Genomic DNA, 25,360 nt, shown 5'->3' with positions numbered 1-25,360 from the left:
ACCTTTTTTCTGTATGCAATCCTTTTACCTATAAGCTAATCCGCATATAAGCCTTTTCTGACTGCTGCTGCATGATAGTTGAGTGTTAAAGACAACAAACTGAACACATTGGCCCCAAGATAAAAACAGTCCTGCACATATAAAGTTCCTTTGAAAGTGAAACAGCACTCACATTATAACCTGCACGTGTTTATGGTTCATAATAAAGTTTTTCTTCTTTTACAAGCAGTTTGTTTTATCGCATTAATTGAATTTATATATTTGGACAGTAATACAAACTGAGTGCCATTTTAAAAGGAACTTTTACATGTGTAGGTTATAATGTGAGTGCTGTTTCACTTTCAAAGGAACTTTATATGTACAGGACTGTTTTTATCTTGGAGGCGATGTGTTCAGTTTGTTGTCTTTAACAATGATGTTATCAACCTGAGTACCCAGGTCTCACAACACAGGTTATGTGTTTAGGGGGTTTCCATTGCTGTGGCAAACGGTGGGGCTGTGTCCTTGCTGGATGGTATGATGGTACAGTTTTCTGCATTTAGCTTGAGGCCAGAACTTTGGCACCAGTCTGTACTTGATGTAAGATCCTGCTGCAGTCTGTTAACATCATTTGGTGGGTCAATGACAGACAGCACACAACTTACACCTTGGTCAATACCTACAAATGTGGGTGGTGGTGATTAGCATTTATGCCTAGATACATGTGGGTTATTTAGGGGCAGCAGCTACTCACAGGGCCTCAACATGTTGCACACACATAGGCAAGACAGACTAGGGTTGGCACCTTATCAAATGGCTACTGTGGGACACTTCTTGTACTATCATGAGAGTTGCCAGGACAAACCATACTCACGGCAAGTGCAAAGGACAGAACTTCTCTTTTTTTGCCAATATGACAGCTTATTTTTGTAGCATTTGCCAAAATTATGCTATTTCTCATAACATTAAGGTGTTTCTGGTGTAAAAATGACTGTTTTATGCAACTATTGCACAAATGTAGGACATGTTTGTTGTCCTACACTTTCGGGACATATGTATTGTTTTAGTTATTTTCACAGGATACACCTGGCCAAACATGGACTGCAACCTGCATGGCGGCACAGCTGGTGTCCCTAACACAAACACACTGCTGCAAGGGGATATACAGACACAGACACACTCATGAACTGCCCTTGTTGAGAGTAGAACTCCTACCTGGCCATGGAGCTTATATGTTTCTGCCATGTCTGCCACTACTATTCAGGTGGATGACATCTGCAGGCACTGTAAAGGTTGTCACTGGGGGGGGGTAATATGTTTTCACAGACCCTTAAAAAGGTACAACTGTTATACACACACACACACACACACACACTCACACACACACACACACACACACACACACACACACACACACACACACACACACACTCTGAGTTGCCAGTTTTGAGATTAGAATTCCTACCTATCTCATTATATACACTATAGTATTACTCAATTATCGCATGCACCACAGAAATATTATGTTTAGTGAGTGTTTAACTGTGCTTCTAAGGTGGATGACATTAACAGGCCCTGTAAAGTAAGCCAATGGAGGTTAACAGATAGCCACAGGGATTGAAATGCATTAGCCTTGCACACACACATAGGCAAGACATGCACACTGCTACAAGTGGATATACTTACACACACCCTCACTCACTGAGTTGCTGTTGCTGGATTAGAATCCCTACCTATCTAGTTGTATATACTGCAGTGCTACATACTTATTGCATGTGCCACAGAGCTTATATGTCTGGAGAGTATCTAACTGTGCTTCTAAGGTGAATGACATCAGCAGGCCCTGTAAAGTAAGTCAATGGGGGAGGTTAACAGGTAGGCACATACTTTAAAATGCATTGGCATTGCACATACATAGGCAAGGCATACACACTGCTGCAAGGGGATACACTTACACACATACTCACTGATTCACCGTTGCTGAGATTAGAGCCCCAACCTATCTAGTTGTATGTACTGTAGTGCTACATACTGATTGCATGTGCCACAGAGCTTACATGGGCAGAGTGTATCTAACTGTGCTTCTAAGGTGGATGACATCAGCAGGCCTTGTAAAGTAGGCCAATGAGGGGTTAAGAGATAGGCACAAGCCTTAAAATGTATTGGCATTGCACACACATAGGCAAGACATACACACTGCTTCAAGAGGATATACTTACGCAGACACACACACTCACTGAGTTGCCATTCCTGGGACTTGACATGCTACCTATTTAGTTGTATATACTGTAGTGCTGCATAGTTATCGCATGCACCATGGAGCTTATGCATTTGGAGAGTATTTGCCACTGCTGTTGGGGTGGATGACATCAGCAGCGGTTAATAGGGAGGCCACAGTTGGGCAGGACACTGATCACTGGGCCATAAAGTGAGTGACCATTGCACAGACATAGGCCTGTTGGGCATGTACATACTGCTGTATGTTGAATATCTACACAAAAACACACAAGGTGGTTGATGTGAGATTAGAATTTATATTTACCTACTATTACACACTACAATTCACCATACTAATGGCACATGCCACTGGTCATAATTGGTGTACAAGTGGCTACAGCAATACATCACTCTACTCTATGCTTTTCTATGCTTTTCTGTCTTTCTCTCTCACTCTGTATATATATATATATATATATATATATATATATATATATATATATATATGTATATATATATATATATATATATATATATATATATATATATATATATATATATATATATATATACATATATAAACTCTACAGATCCATATATATCTTATATGTGCCACATACTGATAGATAAGAGCAATCATGTCTGATGGTGACAGGGAGAGACAGTTAGGTATACATAGCTGTCTGTATGCACAGAGATATATGAACATCTCAGTTCTATAGTCAGATGTGGCTTCAGACATGGGTTGTCATTAGCTAAGTGTAGGAGCATGCCCATTGTGACCATCAGTACTTACAAGGGGACTCTAGGTCAGACCTAGCTGTACTCCAGTCTGTGATTTTGTGTGCTACAGCTGCTGGACCTTATTACACAGTCCAGCACTTCCCTGATATGATGCCCGAGAGATTTTCTGGCTATGTGATCAGCTTTAATAATTGGCTCAAATACTGGTGTCATTCTAGGGGGATCCAATGTCTGTCTGCTTGGGATGACATGCTGGACAAGCCACGCTGCTTCACAAGGGATGGCTTGCATCTGTCACCACTGGGCTTCCGGATATTGGCTAAGGCTCTTGCCTCCCCCATAGTGCCTTTTTTAGGCAAGGCTCAAAAGACAAACCCACCTCCTTAGAAAACAAAAATGGAAAAAAATTAAGGGTAATGCTGCTCAATGCCAGAAGTCTAAATCTCAAGATGCAGGCTCTCGAAGCACTCCTCAGTATGGAGAACATCGATGTCTGTGCAGTAACTGAAACCTGGTTTAAGGCTCCTGGAGCACCCCAGCGCTACCAGGCTATACTTCGTATCATGCTTTTCGGCTGCAAAACTTGGGCCAAACCAAAAAGGGAGGGGGAGTGTCCATATTCATCAAGGACACCCACACCTCCAGGTTAGTGGCAACACATGAAGCATCAGAGACCATCCAGGTGCAACTAACCATAGGCAAAACTGCTATACAACTGGTATCATGTTACAGACCACCCTCCCAATCTCAGGAACCCCACTCAGCCTTCCTGAAGACATTGGAGGATATGAATGTCTCACCAAACACCATCATATTGGGAGACTTCAACTACCCTAACATAGACTGGGTGAATTATTCTAGCCCAAACACACTAGCCCAAAGGTTTCTGGAATTCATAAATTCAAATGCAATGAAACAGCTAGTCACCTCTCCCACAAGGGGAGATAATATACTAGACCTGATCATCACAAACATGCGGACAAAGTGCTCCACACCGGAAGTATACCCCTCACTAGTGAGATCTGACCACAAACTAATCACCCTGGATATACATATCCCACCTCCACCCCCAACACAAAAGACTACAGTGAAAAACTTCTCAAAAGCCGACTTTACACTTCTTAAAACTGAGATGACATCCTTTAAGCCCACTGGGCCAGTGGAAACCATATCCCACAATGCAGAATCCTGGACAAATGCTTTCTACGGACATCTCCAAGAATGCATGGATCATGCAATCCCAAATAAAACCAAGACCCTTTCCACCAAGGGCAGGCATCCTGTCTGGTGGACCCCAGCCATAAACAAATTGTATAACAAAAGAAGGAAGCTACTGCATGACAGACAAAATCCCATAAAGAGAAGGCATCTCTGATCAGCACTAGTAGAAAGCTACGTTCTCTGATAAAAACATCCAAGGCCAACTTTGAGAGAAATATCGCTATGGACACTAAAGATAACCACAAGGCCTTCTTCAGCTATGTTAGAAATCTGGGCGGAAACCCTCAGATATGTTCAGAGTTAGTTCACAATGACAAAAAATACACTGAACCCACAGATATTGCCAACATTCTGGCAGACAGGTTCAGTGCAAATTTCTCCCCTCCCTCACACCCAAAAGAAGAAATACTTATCCCAGCTGAATGTAACCTCCCTGTCATCTCAGATGTCCAGGTGAGAGCTGCCCTCAGCAAAGCTAAAAACACAGCATCAATGGGACCTGATGGTATCCCCGGTTGCGTGCTACGTGAACTCCAAGAGGAGCTAAACCCACACATAAAAACTTAGCCTTACTACAGGATATGTACCTGAACACTGGTGTACAGCAACAGTAGTCCCACTCCACAAAGGAGGCACCTCTACAGACCCTGGTAACTACCGCCCCATAAGCTTAACCAGCCTGGTCTGCAAAGCTATGAAAAGAATCACTATGGAACTCATAAACAAGAGACATTGGGGACTTACAGACACTTGATCCCACCCAGTTCAGCTTTGTAAAGGGCAGATCCTGCCTTTTGAACCTGGTTGACTTTTTCAAAACAGTCACTAGAGCCATTGACGAGGGCAAAGCAGTCCATACAGCCTACCTGGACTTGGCTAAAGCTTTCGACACAATACCCCACTCTGGCATCATAGACAAGCTCAACAGCTTAAATGTAAATCCATATGTCACAAGATGGGTGGCAAACTGGCTAAAGGATAGAACCCATAAAGTCAAAATCGCTGGAGCCATGTCAGACTCAAAGCCAGTCACAAGTGGTGTCCCACAGGGCTCTGTCCTGGGACCCTTCTTGTCCGGCATTTATTTCTCAGATGTGAAAGCAAACATGGGAGGGTTGTGGCTGACAAAGTTCGCAGATGACTGCAAACTTGGCGCCATAGTCGATACACCAGCTGACACATACATCCTAAAGAAAGGCCTCACTGAAACGGACAACTGGTGTTGGAGTCATGGCCTTAAACTAAATGCCAAAAAATGTATAGTCATCCCCTTTGGGAAAAACAAAGTACCCACAAATTATCACATAGACAGTAACCCACTGAGTACAGAAAAAGTAATCAGAGACCTGGGGACCCAAGTCAATACTGACCTCTCATTTGACACCCATGTTGAAAAAGTGGTTAGAAAGACTTTCTACCTTGCCCACCTTATCATGAAGGGATTCACATCCAGATCAAAGGAGGTCATTGTACCCCTATACTCCTCCCTTATCAGGCCCATGATTGAGTACAATGCCCCATTTGGTATGTACCTCACCCGGCACTTGCAACAGCTAGAGAGACCCCAAAGGTACCTCACCAAGAGGATCAAGGGTTTCCAACATATGTCATATGCTGCCAGACTAAAGAAACTCCAGCTCTATTCAGTAGCATACCGCCTGCTCAGAGGTGATCTGTGCCTGACGTACAAGGCCATGTCCAATCAGGAATTGATGGACATGCTCCACCTCAAAAAATCCACATCCATCAGAACCATGAGAGCTAAAGATTTAAACCTCAGCACAAATATGAATAGGGCATGCTGGAGGGACAGATTCATAACTCAGAGGCTTCCCATACTCTGGAACAGAATCCCAGTTCATGTTAGGCAGAGCCCCTCACTGACTCTCTTCAAGAGAAATCTTGACGAGTGGATGGGAGATCGTAGGTTTACCCCAGGGGTCATCTCTGTGTCACTACTAGACAGAGGCACAGTAAACTAATTCTGTTATGTAAGGGTGTCTTCACTGTGTCACTACTAGACAGAGGCACAGTATTCTAAATCTATTCTGTACACTTTTGTACCATTACATGGGGTGGCAAAAGCCACATCACTATGGCTAGGCTTATAAATGCCCCAGGGCAGATAGCCTAATACCAAACTATGAAACTAAACTATGAAACTATGTGCTGTCTGTAATATCTGACTCATATCTAGAGTGTGTATTGAGTGGATTAAACCAAACAGGGTTTTGCATCATATGTCTGGTACATTTTACATAGCAATGTGATTTCCTGGTATATCAGTGGCAGATCATGATAGATTGACATGAGGGACCACTGACCGACATTTGGGTTACTGACTCCATACACTGCTGGGGACCCAAGCTACTGCACAAACTGTTCTGTTCTGCACTTTCTACATTTACCTGACCATTACTTCCACCTTCTCCTTATATGTGGGCCTTTATCCTGCCATGCTCAAATTCCTGGCTTGCCCCACAGTTGCTGCTCTATGTAGTCATAAGTATGCTGTGAATGGGGTATGTGATGTAACACCACACACAGGGTTACAGACTTTGACTGTACCTGTTTTGCAAGATGTCCAGCCTAGCACCCCATTTGTCTGTTCTGGTCCTTAGACAGTTTCTGTTGGACTTTTATTATAAGGCTACATGGTGCCCATACCTCTCAACCTCTTAGAGCCAGAAATATCAACAAAGGCATATATAAAAGTAGGACACAGACACAGGCACAAACACAGTGACAAGTTTTTAATATTGCACTTACAAACTTAGACAGTTGATAGAATAACAGTTTTTTTTTTATTATCATGAATGTTCTGATGGGTATGAGGTGTTAATCTCAAGTGCCTGTCAATTATTTTCTCATGTCAACCTTTATTGATTTGCCATTAGTTTGCCAGAAAAATGCTAAGTTATGGAAAACAGACCATAAATATGAGATGAAAATATGTACATTCTGCAACACTCTGTACAACTTGTTCTAAGTACTGACACAGTTACATGACGGCCTTGACATCTTGCTGTTACTCTGACTTCTTACAACCTGCTGTTCTACTAGCCACTGTGTAGGTAACTCAGAGCTATATATGGCCCCCTATCCCTTCATTATCTCTGGCTTTGTCCAGCTTTCTTACAGTAACAAATAGTGACATATCGACAGTATGCAGAACTCCTACTGTAGGTGCAGCTCACATACAAAATGGTAGGTGCAGCCAGTATATAATCATGAGCACCATCAACCATGGTAATGGACTTAGCCCACTAAGACACTACAGCCACCAGACAGTGCAGCTTAATTCCTGACACTATCAACAACAGACATACATAACACATCAACCCCTGCATATTGTGGAAATGGAACATTTCATCAGGTTGATTGATACAGCCCTGGGATTGTGTGGTCTGCTGCTATTACCTTGCAAACATAATGTTACTGCAGTTCTATGGGAACACGGGTGTGTTGGGGGTAGGTGACTCTAGCGTTGACAGTCAAGAATCTGTCAATGTTAAGAGTCACCTATTACCTTGCAAACATAATGTTACTGCAGTTTTATGGGAACACGTTTGCGTTGGGGGTAGGTGACTCTAGCATTTGACAGTCAAGAATCTGTCCTATGACCCCACTGTTTGCAATTCCCTCACATATTGCAGTGGGTTTTGCTGGCTTGGAACCTACTGCATATTATGTGGCAGCCAGTATTGGGCAGAGAGTTCCTACTGTCCCACATAGCTGTCATTTGTCTGCAGCTATCCCAGTAGCCCATTCTATTCCTTTGCATACATGCAGCAGGTCCAGATCTATGCTACCATAATGTAGTACCCCATACATTTGTTGTAATGAAGAGTGAGTTACCTTGTGCCTGCAGCAGTTGATATAACAGTGCTTCAGGGCTGATTCTGTCAGTGTGTTGTGGCTGACGTCCTTTTTAGTAAGTATATGAGTCAGAGTGAGGTGTCAGTCCCTAGGTCCCTAGGGTGTCAGTGCATGTGTTATGCGTTTCCTCTTTGCCAAGGCCAGGTATACTGGTCACATCTACATCTGCATACAGGGACAGGCTCAGGGGGTTCCTCTTCTGTGTCCACCTGTGGCTGTGGGGAACTTGGCAGTGGTGGGGGGCTGTATGTCCCTTCCCTGTGATGTTCCTGCCACAGCTGTTTTCACAGGATTATATTGCGTATCATGGCACATACTGTGAACATGTGTGCACATGTGGCTAGGGATTACTGCAGGGATCAACCAGATATATCAAGGCAATGGAACCGTGACTTGAGCAGCCTAAACACATGCTCTATGATGTTCCTAGTTTGTGCATGCGCCTCATTATGGCATTCTTCAGTAGGTGTGTGGGCATTTCTGATGGGTGTCATCATCCATGGTTCCAGTGCATAGCCACCATCCTCCAGTAGATGACTGTATGGTATGTCCCCTCTGACAAACATCTGGTACAGCTGTGATGCATGTCAGATGTGGGAGCCATGATAACTGCCAGGGCTGCCAGCATACACATTCATGATAATGCCCTGGGCATTGCACATGACCTGGCAGTCGATGGAGTGATACCCCTTGCAGTTGATGTAGACTCTACCATCTTCACTGGGGTGGTGCTTTAATGTACACATGAGTGCAGTCTATGGCAACAAGTACCTCAGGGTAGTGTGCTATATTGTGGAAGAGATGCATATTTCTGGCCCTCTCCTCAGGGGTGCAGGGTAAATAAGTGTGCTCACTGGCATGTGCTTGCATGGCATCCACGAACTGGCGGAGTACCCTGGATTCAGATGTCTGTGAGACCCCCATTATGCCCCCCAATTGGTGTTTGAAAAGTACTTGCAGCTAATATTCTAAGGGATACACATACCTTTGTTTACACCGGGATGGGTTCCTTTCTGTTAGCTCTGGGTCTGATTTGAGAGCGGCAGAGCTCGGTGAGTTCTTGTAATATGTCCCTGTCCACCCTGTAGTGCTCTACAATCTCCAGCTCATGTAGCTCCTGGAAGGTTAACCTGGGCCTGTACACTCTTCATCTTCTTCTCAGTCTGGGACTATTGTCAGCATCAGCATCAATACTGACCTCAGCCCCTAGAACATGCAGATAGATGTAGCAGAGCAGCAGCAGCCCCTATCATTTTGTCAGTTAAAATTCCCAAGTGTGTACTCCAATGGTGCAGAGTATGTGGGAAAAATCAGATTGTAGGGTGTATGCATACTTTATAGTGGTGTGCTGCAGATGCAGCCTGTGTGATTGGTTGACTATGATGCATTCCACCTGACAGGTATATCATTGGGGGCTTGAGTGGGCCAGTGTCTGTTGAACAGGGCTTATCAGTCATTTCTACATGATTGGCTTCTCCTAGCCATTTCCTTTCTTTTTTTCTTAATTCTTTCACTGCTAAGCACTGGGGCATGGCGTACAAACCCATGGTGCTAGTATAAACAGTGCTCAGTAGTTTGGACACTCCTCCATGCATAGACATTCTCAGCTTTTCTTAAACCAGCTAAAACATGTGCTGTGGGACTAAACACAGCTCAGCAGCATCAGACACAACCCCCCGCTTAGCTGTGCTTAGCTGAGCACAAACAGGTGCCGCTGAGCTCCAATTGGTTTAAACATAGCATGACACACACCCCTTTTGATGTCAGCTACCTGTTCTACTATTACCTACAAAGTTCTAGCCCTAGCACAGGTTGTATCTGTGGACACTGTGGCTTTTTTGCTATTCATTAACCCCAGCTCATTTGCATACACCTACTTGAATATACCTTGGATACATCACTACTCTAGGGCCTGCATCCTTAGCAACCACTACAACCTACCACTGTACACTTTGCATACAGGGCACTATAATACATTATTTCTGCAAATGTCTTATTTTCAGATTTTCAACATCTTCATTTTTTTTTTTTTTTGCATAACGGCATGTTTGTGTGTTGTTACATGCAGTGCAAACATAATATATATATATATATATATATATATATATATATATATATATATATATATATATATATATATATATATATATATATATATATATATATATATACACACACACACACACACACACACACACACACACACACACACACACACACACACACACACACATTAAAAAAATAATAATTTTTATTGCTGAGCATTGCATTTTGGACTCACTGGCCATAGTTTTGGCCATTTGCATGCCTACAGTGCAGGATCCAACCTTCTTTTTGGGCCTTTACAGCCCCTGTTTGAAATTTACATTTTGGTACAAGTTTTTTTTTCCATGTACATTTCTGACACCAACACGGCACCTGCGCAGGTGCGTTTCTGCTTATTGAATCACAAATCCCCCTCATTTGCATGGAATTCATCAGCTTATGAAGTGATTTGCATTCCACGAACATTTCCGTGTCCGCACGCTTGTCCACGTCCCTCTACTCTCTTTATTGGATCATTCGCCGAACGGTTTCCTTGTTGGGACCATGCCACTATGCCTACATGGAAAATCACTCTGTGTAAGCTTTATTGAATTATCCCTAAAGTCTCAAGCCAGGTTATTGCAAAACATTGCATTATAGTCCATAGATGAGCATTATTATCTACAAAACCAATGTAGTTTTATACTGTTTTGTCTTTTCCTTGTTGCGCTGTCTTGCATGAGTGATCAGGATACTGTAAGAGTGTACAACTACTGCACACACACCAACATACCAAATGCAGTCCTCATGAATTGGAGTTGAAAATGCAATCAGATTTCACTGTAAAATGGTCGCAACTTTGTTTTTCCATCATTTTTCAAATACTTTATGTCTTACAGGATAGTACAGTACACTGTAAATGATTACTGAATAAATGTAAACATCAGGGTCTTAAAAATAATTTATATACAGAGTCAGGGACCCTTTTCAGCTGAAACATGAGTCGTAGGCCAAAACTGCTTAATGTATGATTTGTATGTCCTGTATACATGTATACAGGACATTTAAATGCATACATGTCATGTATACATATATACATTAGCATAAGTTGTAACTATTGTTGTGCAATGGCTAAGCTACAAGTACACATCTGAAATTTAATAATTGATTTTTGATCATACAGATCACTAGCAGCACAAGCCTACTTGCAAGCAACTTAGTAAGTTAGGTAAATTCAGTTAAATGCATATTTCTTGATATGTCTAAAGTCTTCGACACCATATCAACCAGCTTCTACTAAATAAACTATCTGGGTCCACAGCTATCTCTCCATCCATCAACAAGCCACAAAATGGGAAAATTGTCTTTCCCCTCTAACCCCCATCTCCGTGGGCTGTTCCCCAAGGCTCTATTCTCGGTCCACTTCTCTTCATCATATTCACAAACAACCTCAGTACAGCACCCAAACATGCCTCCATAGTAGAGTATGCAGATGATGCTACCCTTATCTGCTCTCTCCCCTCACCCCAAGAGCTCCAAATAAAAATGGAATCCTCTTTTCAGGACATTGAAACCTACCTCTCCCAACACCAACTCATTTTAAATCCCACCAAAACCAAAATAATAGTTTTTAGTACCAAAAAAACCAAGACTTCCCAACCCTCACTATCAATCACCTCTGAAAATGGTTCCAAAATTACCCCTACTAACCACACAAAACTTTTAGATGTCTCCATAGATGACAACCTCACATTTAACATACATATTGCCCAAACCATCAAAAAGGTCCACATCAAACTAGGTTCCCTATACAGAGCCAAGCCATTCCTAACTCCCAATGCCAAGCTAGCCACTGCTCGCACACACCTTTTATCTACTCTTCTTTAGGGCTTTTCTAGAGTAGGGATGCCCCAAGTAATTTTCAATTGCCAAAGCAGCAAGTTCATATTCATAGTTAAGCACCAACTTTGCCAGTTATTTTCAGACATCTTTATACCCCTTCAAGCAGATGGAGTAGCAAAGCACTTTAATAAAACTTTAAAACACATGCTATGGTAGGCTGTAGAAGTGGAGAGGAAAATTAGGATTCCCGTTTTCATATCTTCTCTTTTCTGTAGATGAAGTACCCATGCTTCAAATGGATTTACTCTGTGTGAGCTGCTGCAGGCAGACATCAAGAGTCTTGCTTAGATGTAGAAAAAGAAACATGGCAGGAGGAAAGCATCAGCATTAAAATGTGATTACTAATGTGCATGACTGGTTAAGAACTATAATGCCTATAGCAAGAAAATATATAGAAAGGGCACAGGAGCTAAAACAGAGAGCACATAATAAAAATGCTTACCTCAAAAACCTTAAACAAGTAGTAAACGTTTTTCTGTTAGTACCACTGATAAATACAAATGGTTTCCTATTGAAATGTCAGCACTCATAACATCAAGTGCTGACAAGCCAAGAAAAGCACAGAAAATTCAGGAGGAGAGTAAATACTGAACATTGCTCTTCTCCCCTGCACTCCATGATGTGGTGGACAAGTACTCCACACCCCCCCTAAATTTGTATATACTAACTACAAGATCACCATGCCTCAGAGAAAAGAGAGTATGACCATCTTGGACTTGGTATATTTAAGACAAATTTTTTTGGCCATTTAGTTTCAACATTACAGGGTTCAAATATTTCAAATAGTTACCAATATAATTTCCTTTCACAGTGACAAGGACATTTAGCAATTGTAGATAAAGCAAGTGAAGTGATTTTTAATTAAAGACAACCAGGAAAAAGAAAATAAAACCAGAAAAGTTATACCATATAAATGGTCTGAATCCTTAGACTAAAACTAATGTTTCTGTAATAAGCATCTTTGCAGGAGTTAAGATCCACACAGCATGTCCTGAAGTCAATGTGGTGGGGTGCATTATCCATGTGTCAAAAACAAGAAATAAAATAAATAAATAAAATAATTTATTTTAAAGGATAAGGACATATTCCCATAGCTGTCTGGTAGAGTAAGCTTAGGCTATCTAAAAAGTAAAAACTGAACCAGGTGAAAAAGTCCATTTGAAGACCAATGCCAGATTCTTAATGCCAAGCAGTCAGGGAAAAGAAACAGAAAATCCTTAAATTTAGTCATAGAAGAATCCCAAAGTGTGCTACCAGTCCAGTTGCACTGGTTCCTGAGCCTGATGGTTTTATAAGGCTTTGCAATGTCTTTAAAAAGTTAAGTAACATTTCTAAACAAGATTCATATCCCATACCCAGAGTGAGCAAATTGATTCAAAATTGGATACAACTTTTTTTAACTCACTTTAGGCATGTCCAAGGGCTATTGAAAAATTCCACTAGCCTCTGAAACTAAGAAAATATGACATTCTCTACATCTGATGATGTCTTCTACTACAGAGAGTTGGACTTTTGTTTCCACAGACACCTGTTATATTTCAGAGGCAACAATCTACCTGGATGATATTGCAATATTTTCCAAGGAATGACAAAGTTGTTTCAATGAAGTAAAAGCCACTTTGAATTCCCTATGACAAGATGGATTTATAGCTTAACCAACAAATGCAAACTAAGCATGGCATGCTATTAAAAAGATAAAAAGATAGTGTAATCACAAGATAAAAAAAAAAAATTGATGCACTTCAGAACTAATCCACACTAAACAGAAAAAAGCCCGATAAGTTATCACAAATTCATCCCAGACTTTGCTCTTTTTGCTTTCCTTCTGCCTGACCTAACCAAGACTAAGGGTCTATTGAAAGTAAAATGAATTGTTGAAGCTATATATGCCTTTTGGAAACTGGAACATCTTCTATGAGTGGAACCAATATTGACAGCCTGCGATTTTCTCCAAACAGGTTGTGGTACACACTGATGCCACCAAAGTGGGCATGACTACAGAGTTGCCCTAGACAGCAAAAAGGAAAGAATAGCCCTTCTGTTTCATCAGTAAAAAGTTCATAGGTTCATAAGCAACAGAGACCTCCAAAGCAGACACCCAAGCAACCTCCAACCCCCTAACATAAACCATGAAACACATACTTCACAAAACCAGTGTGCCACGCAATCACAGCCCTTAAGACAAAATAATATACCCAACACACTAGTAATAGGTGACTCTATAGTCAGGCACACTGACGTCCCACTCACTAGGCTGAACAAGGAGAAAATTACCATTAGCTGCTTGTCGGGTGCCAGGATCTGCCACATAACACAAGTACTCCGGTCACTCCAGAACAAGTACAAATATGACTCTGTCATTGTCCATGTTGGTGTGAAAGACGTGAGCCATACCTCCCTGGACTACATGAAAAGAGACATGGAAGAGCTCTCTGATCACGTAGCCCAGGCCGGTATGACCCTGACAATGAATACCACGGTATAAAGAAAGAATGATACCATGGTATAAAGAAAAAATTATCAATTTCAACAATTGTCTAAGCTTCTGGTGTCATTCAAAGGGGATCCATTGTCTGTCAGCCTGGGAAGACATGCTTGACAAGCCATGCTGCTTCACTAGAGATGGCTTTCACCTGTCATCTTAGGTTTTCAAATACTGGCCAAGGCTCTTGCCACCCTCATAGTGCCTTCTTAGGCAAGGCTTAAAAGACAAACCCACTGCTGTAAATAGCACAAGTAACAAAAAACTGAGGGCAATGCTGCTCAATGCCAGAAGTCTAAACCTCAAAATGCATGCACTCGAGGCACTTCTCAGTATGGAGAAAATCGATATATGTGCAGTAACAGAAACCTGGTTTAAGGTTCCAGAGAGCACACCAGCACTACCAGGTTAAAACTCATACCATACATTTTGACCACAAAACCCGGACCGAAATACAAAAGGCGTGGACGTATCCATATTCATCAAGGATACCCACACCTCCAGGTTAGTGGCAAAGCACGATGCTTCAGAGATCACCCACGTACAACTAACAATGGGCAAAACTGCAATTCAAATTGTAGCTTGCTACAGATCACCCACCATGTCCCAGGACCCCCATTCCGCATTTCTGAAAACACTTGGAAACATAAAAGTCCTACCAAAACACCCTGATATTGGGTGATTTCAATTACCCAAGCATTAACTGGGAGAAATACTCAAGTACTAACTCCCTTGCCCAGCATTTCCTAGAGTTTATAAACTCAAATGCCCTGGATCAACTGGTCAACATCCCCACCAGTGGTGACAACATATTGAACCTGGTCATCACCAACGTGGGCGACTGGTGCTCCACACCAGAGGTCAACCCCTTGCTGGTTAGATCTGACCATAGACTAATCATTCTGGATATCTAAATTCCACCCCCACCCCGGTCAAAGAAACCACTGTGAAAAACTTTTCAAAAGCAAACTTCACGTTACATAAGACCTAGGTGGAAATTTTCAAAGCCCCCATGCTAAAGGATAATGCTGCTCAAGCTGGAAAATCCTTTACTAATGCACTCTATGGGCACCTACAAGAATGCATGGATCATGCTATCCCAAGCAAAACCAAGACTCACTCCTCCAAATAAAGGAAACCAGTCTGGTGGACCCCTACCATAAACAAGCTATACAATAGAAGGAGGAAACTAGTACAGAAAAGAGAAAAATCCCAAGAAGGTAAGACATCCCTGATCAGCATTAGCAAGAAACTATGATCCCTCATAAAATCATCCAAGGCTAGCTTTGAAAGAAAAATTGCCAAGGACTCCAAAGATAACCACAAGGCATTCTTTAGCTATGTCAAGAATCTAAGTAGCAATTCTCAGATCTGCTCGTAGTTAGTGTAGAATGGCACAAAATACACTGAACCGACCGATATCGCCAACATCCTGGCAGACAGGTTCAGTGCAAACTTCACCCCCCTCACCCATAAAAAATCCCATAACCATACCAGAAGAATGTAGTTCCCCTAAAATCAGATACCCAGGTTAAAACAGCTTTCTACAAAGCCAAAAACACAGCATCAATGTGACCGGACGGTGTCCCAGGCTGCATCCTACACGAGCTCAAAGATGAACTACCCCCTCACCTAAACACACTGTTCAAACTCAGCATCTCCACAGGCTATGTGCCCATAGAGTGGTGCACAGCAATGGTTATTCTGTTCCACAAAGGTGGAGCCACAACAGACCCTGGGAACTATCGCCTATAAGCCTGACTAGCTTGGTCTGCAAGGCTATGGAGCGCATCATCTTGGATCTCATTAATAGAGACATTGGGAACCTCCAAACACTGGACCCTACCCAGTTCAGCTTTGTTAAGGGTAGATCATGCCTCCTAAACCTGGTGGACTTCTTTGAGACAGTTACCAAGGCTATAGATGAGGGAAAGGTGGTCCACACAGCCTACCTAGTTCTCGCAAAGGTCTTCAACACCATTCCCCTTCTGGTATTAAAGACAAGCTCACCAACCTGAATGTAAATCCCTATGTCACGAGATGGGTTGCCAACTGACTCACGGACAGAACCCACATGGTAAGAGTTGTGGGAGCTAGGTCTGACTTTAAACCAGTTACAAGTGGCATTCCCCAGGGCGCAGTCCTAAGACCCCTACTGTTCGGCATATACTTCTCAGAGGTACAGGCAAACACAGGAGGTCTATGGCTGACCAAGTTCGCAGACTACTGCAAACTAGGGGTTATAATTTTTTTTATTTTTATTTTTATTTATTTTACATTTGTTGACCGGGCTGGTCCAAATGGATTTATGTCCATTTTCAGCAGAGGCCCGGGGAGAAAAGCTCCAAGTGAAATACATTAAACATTGAGCATTAATCATTAAAAGTATTTAACATTAAGAAAAGTTACACATATAGTTCAGAGAAAAAAAAATAATAATAAATAAAATAATTGACTCTCCGGCTAACACAGACATCCTCCAAAAGGGTCTCACTGAGTCAGATACCTGGTGTCAAAACCATGGCCACAAGCTAAATGAAATAAGGGGCATAGTCATCCCCTTTGGAAAAAACAAAGTACCCACAAACTACCACATAAGTGGCAGCCCCCTAAATATGGAAGATATAATAAGGGATCTGGGGATCCAAGCAGATAGTAATCTCTCCTTTGATACTCACATTGCCACAGTGATTAGAAAATCCTTCTATGTGGCCCACCTAATCACAAAAGGGTTTGCATCCAGATCAAAAGAGGTTATTGTGCCCCTCTACGCATCACTCATCAGACCCATCATAAAGTGCAATGCCCCATTTACCTTACAAGACACCTGCAACAGCTGGAAAGACCACAGAGGTACCTCACCAAGAGGATCACTGGCCTCAAACAGATGCCCTACGCAGCTTGACTGAAGAAACTCCAGCTCTACTCGGTTGCATACCGCCTACTCAGAGGTGATCTATGCCTGACATACAAGGCCATGTCCAGATGGGCATGCTCCACCTAAAGAAAACCATATTCCCATTGAGCCACACACTCTAGGGATCTAAACCTCACCACAACAATAAATAGGATGTGCTGGAGGGATAGATTCCTGTCCCAGTGACGTTCCATGCTCTGGAACAAGATTCCAGTCTACATTAGACAGAGCTCCTTGCTAACACTCTTCAAGAGAAGCCTTGACGAGTGGATGGGAAATAGAAAGTTTACCCTGGGGATCACTTCAATGGATCTGCTGGACAGAGGCACAGGGAACTAATATAAAGGGGCGGCGAAAGCTAACACAGTTCTGACTAGGCTTATAAATGCCTTTGGGCAGATAGCCTAGTACCTACCTATGAACCTATGAACAAATTCATCCCAGACTTTGCTCTTTTTGCTTTCCTTCTGCCTGACCTAACCAAGACTAAGGGTCTATTGAAAGTAAAATGAATTGTTGAAGCTGTATATGCCTTTTGGAAACTGGAACATCTTCTATGAGTGGAACCAATACTGACAGCCTGCGATTTTCTCCAAACAGTTTGCGGTACACACTGATGCCACCAAAGTGGGCATGACTACAGAGTTGCCCTAGAGAACAAAAAGGAATGAATAGCCATTCTGTTTCAACAGTAAAAAGTTCAGCAACACTGGTACTCATCAGCTGGAAGGTAGTATCTGTTGACCAGATGGGCCCTTATTAATTTCACGTACTATTTGCTGTGAAAGGAATTTCAACTTGGCACAGACCATGTCCCTCTTCACTGACTTTAAGAGAGAATCACAGTAACTCTAAACTATCTCCCTTCATTTCTAGAATTCAATTTTTAACACAATAATTTTATTTAATAGCCTTGGCAATATAAGACTTGCATTCAACATAAGGAACATTAACAAACAGTTATCATATGACGTTAATGCCAATCAAATACCCAACACTTTTAAAGTTAAACCAGCTTACTGCAAAGTGTTGTTTATATATAAAATCTCATGCCTATGTCTTCAGTCAGTCACAACCCACACACACATCTGTCATATATTATTTTATTACCTCAATACCTGAGAATAAGCATAAAGGGTAAGGGAAATCATAACCATTAACTAGTTCACTGGGTAACCATTTCTTGATCCATAAAGAGAAAATACATTAATATTCATACAACGTTCTCCACAGGTCTTGATTTTATAATTTAGTCTTTGCCTTAATGATATCTACCCAGCAGTCTATTTTTTTTTCCAATCTGACAGCACAAGCACAACAGGAAAAGTAAAGAACAAATGCTTCCCTCATGGTGTAGCACTCAAATAATGTATCCAAGCAACAAAGCAGTTAATTAACCAAGTCAGCACTCACAAAAGTTGAAAAACCAAGTCAGTACTTACAAAAGTTGAAAAAAACATTAGTTGAGTCCTGCACCACGAGGAAAGCATTTATTCTTCAGTTTGTTCCTTTTCCCTGGTTCTAGCAGTTTGTGGATCTTACAACAAAAAAGTAATTATAACCTTTCTAATCCAAAATAATTTAGTTCTTTTCAGTTGCTCACTTGATTCTAATATCCCAAATACCTATAACATATACTCTTTCCTGGTTGGAAGATTCTATCTCAGAGTCCACTCCATTGCTCAGATAATTATTTTCCATCTGTGTAATACTACAGGGGAAAGCCCATATCATATGAAAATAAGGCACATTCTCAATAACACAGTGCCAACATGCATTACATCTTCTCTGTCCTCTGGTACCCAACAGCAATGGGATCAAGTGCCAAAAGTATAACATATTGGCAGTAATATAATGTGTTACAGGTGGCCAGGCCTCACTCTACAGTGTCCGTTGATGAATAACCCAATCATCCATTGCCAGCGGGCTATCAGTCAATCATGTTCCACCTATCCATTATGTCTGCCAACACATGGCTGGGGCTGCCTAGTATCAAGCTATGCTACTATCTCAATTTTAGGGGATTACTGTACCATTAACCTGATTCTCCATATCCAGTTTGGAGATTACCTTATTATGTAATAGCATTTTAATCCGAGTCATGCCAGTTATGATATCACTTAAATGTGGCTATTACCATCAATGAGTCTTAACAGAGGGAAATTTACATTTGATCTCATCCAAGGGAAGTACCAACTGGTTTGTAACATCCCACACATCCTTGATGTATAATTTTCTATCCTGATCCAATTATGCCAAGAGATGGGAAGACCCTCCACTTAAACATATGGATTGTTCCATAGACTTGCAAAAAGTGATACTGTTTTGTCCCTCCTGCACTTATTGGCCATCCATATGGCCATTTGGCATAAAATCAGAGGTTAACTCCACCAGGATCCCCTGTTTTATGACAAGCATATCCAGCATTTTATACTGGGGTTTGGCTATAAGTCACAGTTCCACATTGAACCAAGGGAAGTTACAAGCTTGCCTAGCATGTACATAACATTGAGCAATTATAGTCACTCCATTGAAGATTTTCCATGACTTCACCTAGGAATCTTACAATTCCATAAAACATCTGATATTATTCTCTGTAGTTTACTCATCTGGGGGGTGGAAATAACCTCAGGGAGATGTCTAACTATGAACAACACCTTAGGTATCAGCCAGATTTTAATTAGATGTATTTTACTAAGGAAAGGCAGATGCATTTCCTTCCATTCCTCCATTTCATCCTTTAACTCCTCCAGCAATGATTGGAGGTTATCTAGCACCTGCCTATCCAGAGCAATTGATGTTTGCACCCCAAGATATACACATTGAATGTGACACTCTTGAGTTAAAGGGAAGAGGACTGTTTTTTTTTTCTGTACTCATCTGTAACGCTGTGGTTTTGACCAACACCTCATAGACCTTCAGTATGGGGAGTATTAAGCCAGAGAACACCTTCCCCAGTAAACCATGGTGTGAGATCTAAATATGATGACTCAAATTTGATTTGACAGACTTGCAATGTTTCTTCTAAACTGCTATCAAGAAATGCAATGACCAAGACAAAGAACAGTGGGGATAGTGTTCACCCTTGTCTAGTACCATTCCTTGGTTAAAATTCTTGAAAAGAACACTGTCCACCTCTTTTTGTGCACTAGGCTGAGTATATACCATCTGAAAAAAGAAATAGATACAACAGGGATGTTAAATTGAGCCACTACAACAAATCCAGCTGGTAAAGCCAATGCCACCACCAAAAAATGTTAAATTGAGCCAATCCCTACCAAACAAAAGGTCATCTAATAGAGTTAAAAGCTTTCTGAAAGTTTATCCCTAAAGCTCCAGTGCATTAAGCCCTTAACAAATAGCCAGTTTATTCAAGCAAACTGTTTTTGCAGCTGGGCCATCTGGTTTCCTTTAATTAACCCCAGGTAATTCTGCTTCACCAGGTTCAGGAGGACCTTCTCCTTGCATTGTCCTTGCATCTTTGCAAAGCTCTTAAGATCTTTATCCAGCAAGGAAATTGCTGGATAATTCCCTGCCTTTGATGTGTCCTAAATGAGTTTAGAAAACATGATCGCTTTGGCCTTTACCACACCCTTGGGGAAATTATTTTCTTCTATGGCCTGTATATATCTAAAATAGGTTACCAAGTTGTTTTTTTTTTTATTTTTAAACATTTATAAAAATCAATATTTAGACTACTGATAACTTGAGCCTTTTCTCCTAGGACAGCTTCTAATGCCTCACAGACTCCATATTTCTGGAATAGTCTAACTAACACTGATATCTCCTCATCTGATAGGTGATTGGGTGATGGCCACTGTGGACCTAACCTAGTTCCCTGAAATCATGATCCAGCTCTCCTACTGTTCACCTGTATCTGTTCATCAGGATGCCTACAATGCCCTTAGGGTCAAGAATGAGCTGTCCTGCATTGTCTTTCAGGGCATACATCCCTAAATATTCTTGGTCTGTTGCATACATTTATTGGCTAACAGTTTATGGGATGTGATCCACTTTGCCCAATGGAATAACTTATATCTTTCCCATCTATCTGACAACTAAGAATACAGCAACTGGTCATACTTTTCCTTTATATTTTTAATCTGCCAACAAATGTCTTTATCTCTACACTCTCCCACTATGTATTTCTTCTTTGCCTCCCCAAGTTTCTTTTTTAATTCCTCTAGCTTGTATATGAATTGCTTTCCTCATTAGATCGGAGTTGCATTTTTATTTGAATTATTTCCAACTAAGTGCCCCCCCCCCCACCCCTGCATCTTTGGCTTTTCCCAGTATCTTGAATATGACGAGTTAATAAAAATCCAGTTCTCCTTCCCTCCCATAATTAAAGTCAGATTTTCAGTATATTGCTAAACCTTAAACATACAGTGATCAGAAAGTGATCCCATGTCAGTGCTGACATCCCATATGCTACCCGTGAAGTTTTGACTTACTAACCAGAGACCAGTACTGCTCACCATCTCATTAGCATGTTACATCCACTGCAGTTCTCAGGCATGTAAAATTCACCATGCATCCTCTAGTTGCTATTCATCTGTTAGGCTCTTTAACACAGCTCGTACCTTTGGAAGATGTGTCCTGCCCGCAGGAACTCGGTCATGTGATAGATCCATTATCACATTAAAGTGTCCCCATAATAATAATGGGTGACCCTATAACCCTACTTAAGCACTTTCAAAATGGCCTTTTGGAGGGCTTGCAGTGGGCCACTATCATCTTCATTTGGATCACGATAATTGACTACAGTCAAAGGGCTACATGGCCTATGGAATGACCTCTCAGAAGTATTCATGTGTACTTTCTGAACTGCCCAGGGTAAGGCATGATACACTAAGACAGATACTCCCCTTTTATCTGATGTGATGATCACAAATAGGACTTCTCTTTCTATCTACCAGATGTCCTACTCATGTGATTCTTCTTTAATTTGCTTTCCTGTAACAATATTAAATGAGCTTTTGTTTTGTTAATATCTGCAAAATAGCATTGGCTTTATTTGCTCTGGACATATCTTTGACATTTCATATCACACACTTGAAATCCTCACAGTTCTAGGTTATTAGTTCACCCATTTTACCTTCAGTCACAGCTAGACCTGTTGGCCGTTGTCCTCTTGCTGGTTCTGTCAATCTCAAATTGCTTCATTAAAAACTAAAGCCTGGTATGCCCTCTGCACACTTTGAATAGGCACACAATAGTAATGAGCTAAATGGCAGTGAATCTCAATAACCTCCAAAAATAAATCTCTGCCACTTTGATTTACACAAATGCCCTTACAGTGAATGGCTAGGTCACAGTCAAAAGACTGCCTTCTATGCTAGTCCAAGCACTAGGCACTGAAAACATATTTCTTTTTCCTTTTAACTAACCCAGTCATCACTGGTTCATACTTACTCACCTGCAAATCTGCCAGCATACATTTAAGCTGCAACACCGCACATTCCATACAATATTACTTATATCTAGTAACCCATACTGAAAACTGCAGAACAAGTAAAACAGTAATGTTTTTACTTAACATAATGCCACAACCTTGCCACCTACTCAACGTAGTTGGCATGTACGAGTAATAATGATTCAAAGGTCTTCTGTTAAGATTTATTATTGCAGTCCAGTCTGCATACCCCTTATCACAAGTCCAGAATCACCCGCTAATCTTAATAGCTTTAAACTCCTGAGCCACAGAATACCATCAATAAGTGACAATATGCATGCTCAAGGGTCTGCTTCATCTGCTGCATTGCTGATTTCTTACACTGTATCTTCTGAAGATGAAGAAAATCCTTGCCAGTAGTTTTCCATGGACTCCAACTCTTCTGTGGAAATCTTGGGGGTTGAATATTAACTTTCATATCCCATGGCATTATTATCCTCCATGGTAAGTATTGCTAATAGCTCACACCAATCTTTAGTAGTTGGAGACAGACTCTGTTTAGGTCCCTCTAGTTTAGCCACTTTAGGTTCTTGTAAACATACTGTTCCTTATCTTTGTTTACCCCCCAGAAGACTTTGTTGGGGAAACCAACACAGATCTGTCCCTCTTCATGTTTGTAAATGACACCTCAATGGCTTCTTTTAATGTGCCTGCATATTTATCAGGATGGCTTTGGGAGTAACTCATTAGGAAGTTATCGGTCTCCAGGTGAGATTAAAACTGATAGTTTTGCATATTTTTAGAAATACTTAGAATGGCATGAAAATTTAAACTCACCATATATACCATATCCCTGCACATCCTCAGAAATGGAATCATCTGTTTTCTATCGGCATACAGTTTTGTGCTATATTTTGGGTCTATCCCCACCTGATGGCCTGCAATTTTCATGGGCTCCCTTTGCTTTCTGAGCTAGCTTAAAACTGTGACTTGATTATTATAGTATAAGCATTGGATATTAAACTATTTTGGCAGGTTATGTGCTTTGTTTCTAGAGTTATTATAAAAATGATTAGGTCCAGGCCCTAAATATTTTCAGGTAGCCCAATTATATGTAGATTATTTTATTGTGATAGGTTTTCAGGTCCTCCTACTTTAGTTCTAGCCATTACAAAACACAGGGTTAACATGACATTGGAGTAAATACATTTTGTATAGCACAATGATTTTTTTCTTCTTTTTCTTTTGGCTGCTCCCATTAGAGGTCACCACAGCGGATCACCTGTTTCCATTTCTTCTTGTCCTCTACATCCTACTCTGTCACACCAACCACTTGCATGTCTAGTCTCACCATATCTATAAAGCTTATCTTAGGCCTTTTTCTTTTCCTCTTACCCAGCAGCTCCCTCCTTAGCATACCCGGCATCCCTCCTCAGCACATGTGCAAATCAATACAATCTCGCCAATCTGGCTTTGTCTCCAAACCATCCAACCTGAGCCGACCCTCTAATATACTCATTTCTAATCCTCTCCATCCTAGTCACATCCAGTGCAAATCTTAACATCTTTATCTCTGCCACCTCCAGCTCTGATTCCTGTTTTTTTGTCAGTGCCACCGTCTCCAACCCATTCAGCTTTCTTATTATGTTTGCATGTATATAGTATCAAAGGTCTTAACCAGGTCAAGTTATGCTTTATGGACAGTTTGTCCACTGTCTATGGGTCTTGTTACTCGCTTAATGAAGTTGACCAGCTTTATTCAGCAGGACCAACCCTTAACAAAACCAAACTGCTGGGTGTCAAGTCTTATAAGATTTTTGATATATTAGTTAATTAGATCAGGTATGATATGAACTATGAAACTGCAGATGAGAATACTCAGGCGAATGAGTCTGTAGTTTCTATAACTCCATCTCATTCTCACCTAGTAGCCCAAGTTAAAATGCAAATCCATATACCCTGAATACATCTACTATGGGATTAGCATATCTTATCTGCTGCAGTGGTGTCTAAAGAAAGCTGGGGACAAGTTGCCATTTCTCTATAGATGATATGGCATTACTACAATGTGTCCTAGCCAAGAGAGTTAGCCTAATAAGTTTTACCTTTGCTCAATGCTACAGTCCCTGAAGTCACAGTAATGTAGAGGTGTAGAAGGCAGTACTTAGTAGGCAAGTGTGATAAGCTTAAATGAAACATATTTTAAAGAAAGAATCAGATGCATTGAACTCACACTGCAATTCAACAAACAAACAAACAAACAAACCACAAAGCCCAGTTTTGTTGATTAGTGCTTATACTTTGTTCATATTATTATTTGATTTGTGTTTTTCTTATATCATAAAAAGAGGGGTAACCCATGAAATTTCAACAATACCCTTTTCAGGTCACCATATACCAAAAGTATAATTTTTTAAATGCTAAGTCAAAACACCTATAAAAACAGATTTATTTTGGCAGGGAGGGGCACCCCCCCCCCTGCACTGCACCCTGATGTGGGATGCAAGTCTCACATCCCCAAAATTATATTTACTAACTACATGGTTGTACCACAGTGGAGAAAAAGGAAGAAAGTGCACCACTGGCCCACACAGTACCT

The sequence above is a fragment of the Protopterus annectens genome, chromosome 8.part0 (genome assembly GCF_019279795.1).
Source record: "Protopterus annectens isolate FY-2018-M chromosome 8.part0, PAN1.0, whole genome shotgun sequence".
Lineage (NCBI taxonomy): Eukaryota > Metazoa > Chordata > Ceratodontiformes > Protopteridae > Protopterus > Protopterus annectens.
This window is presented reverse-complemented; position numbering follows the sequence as displayed.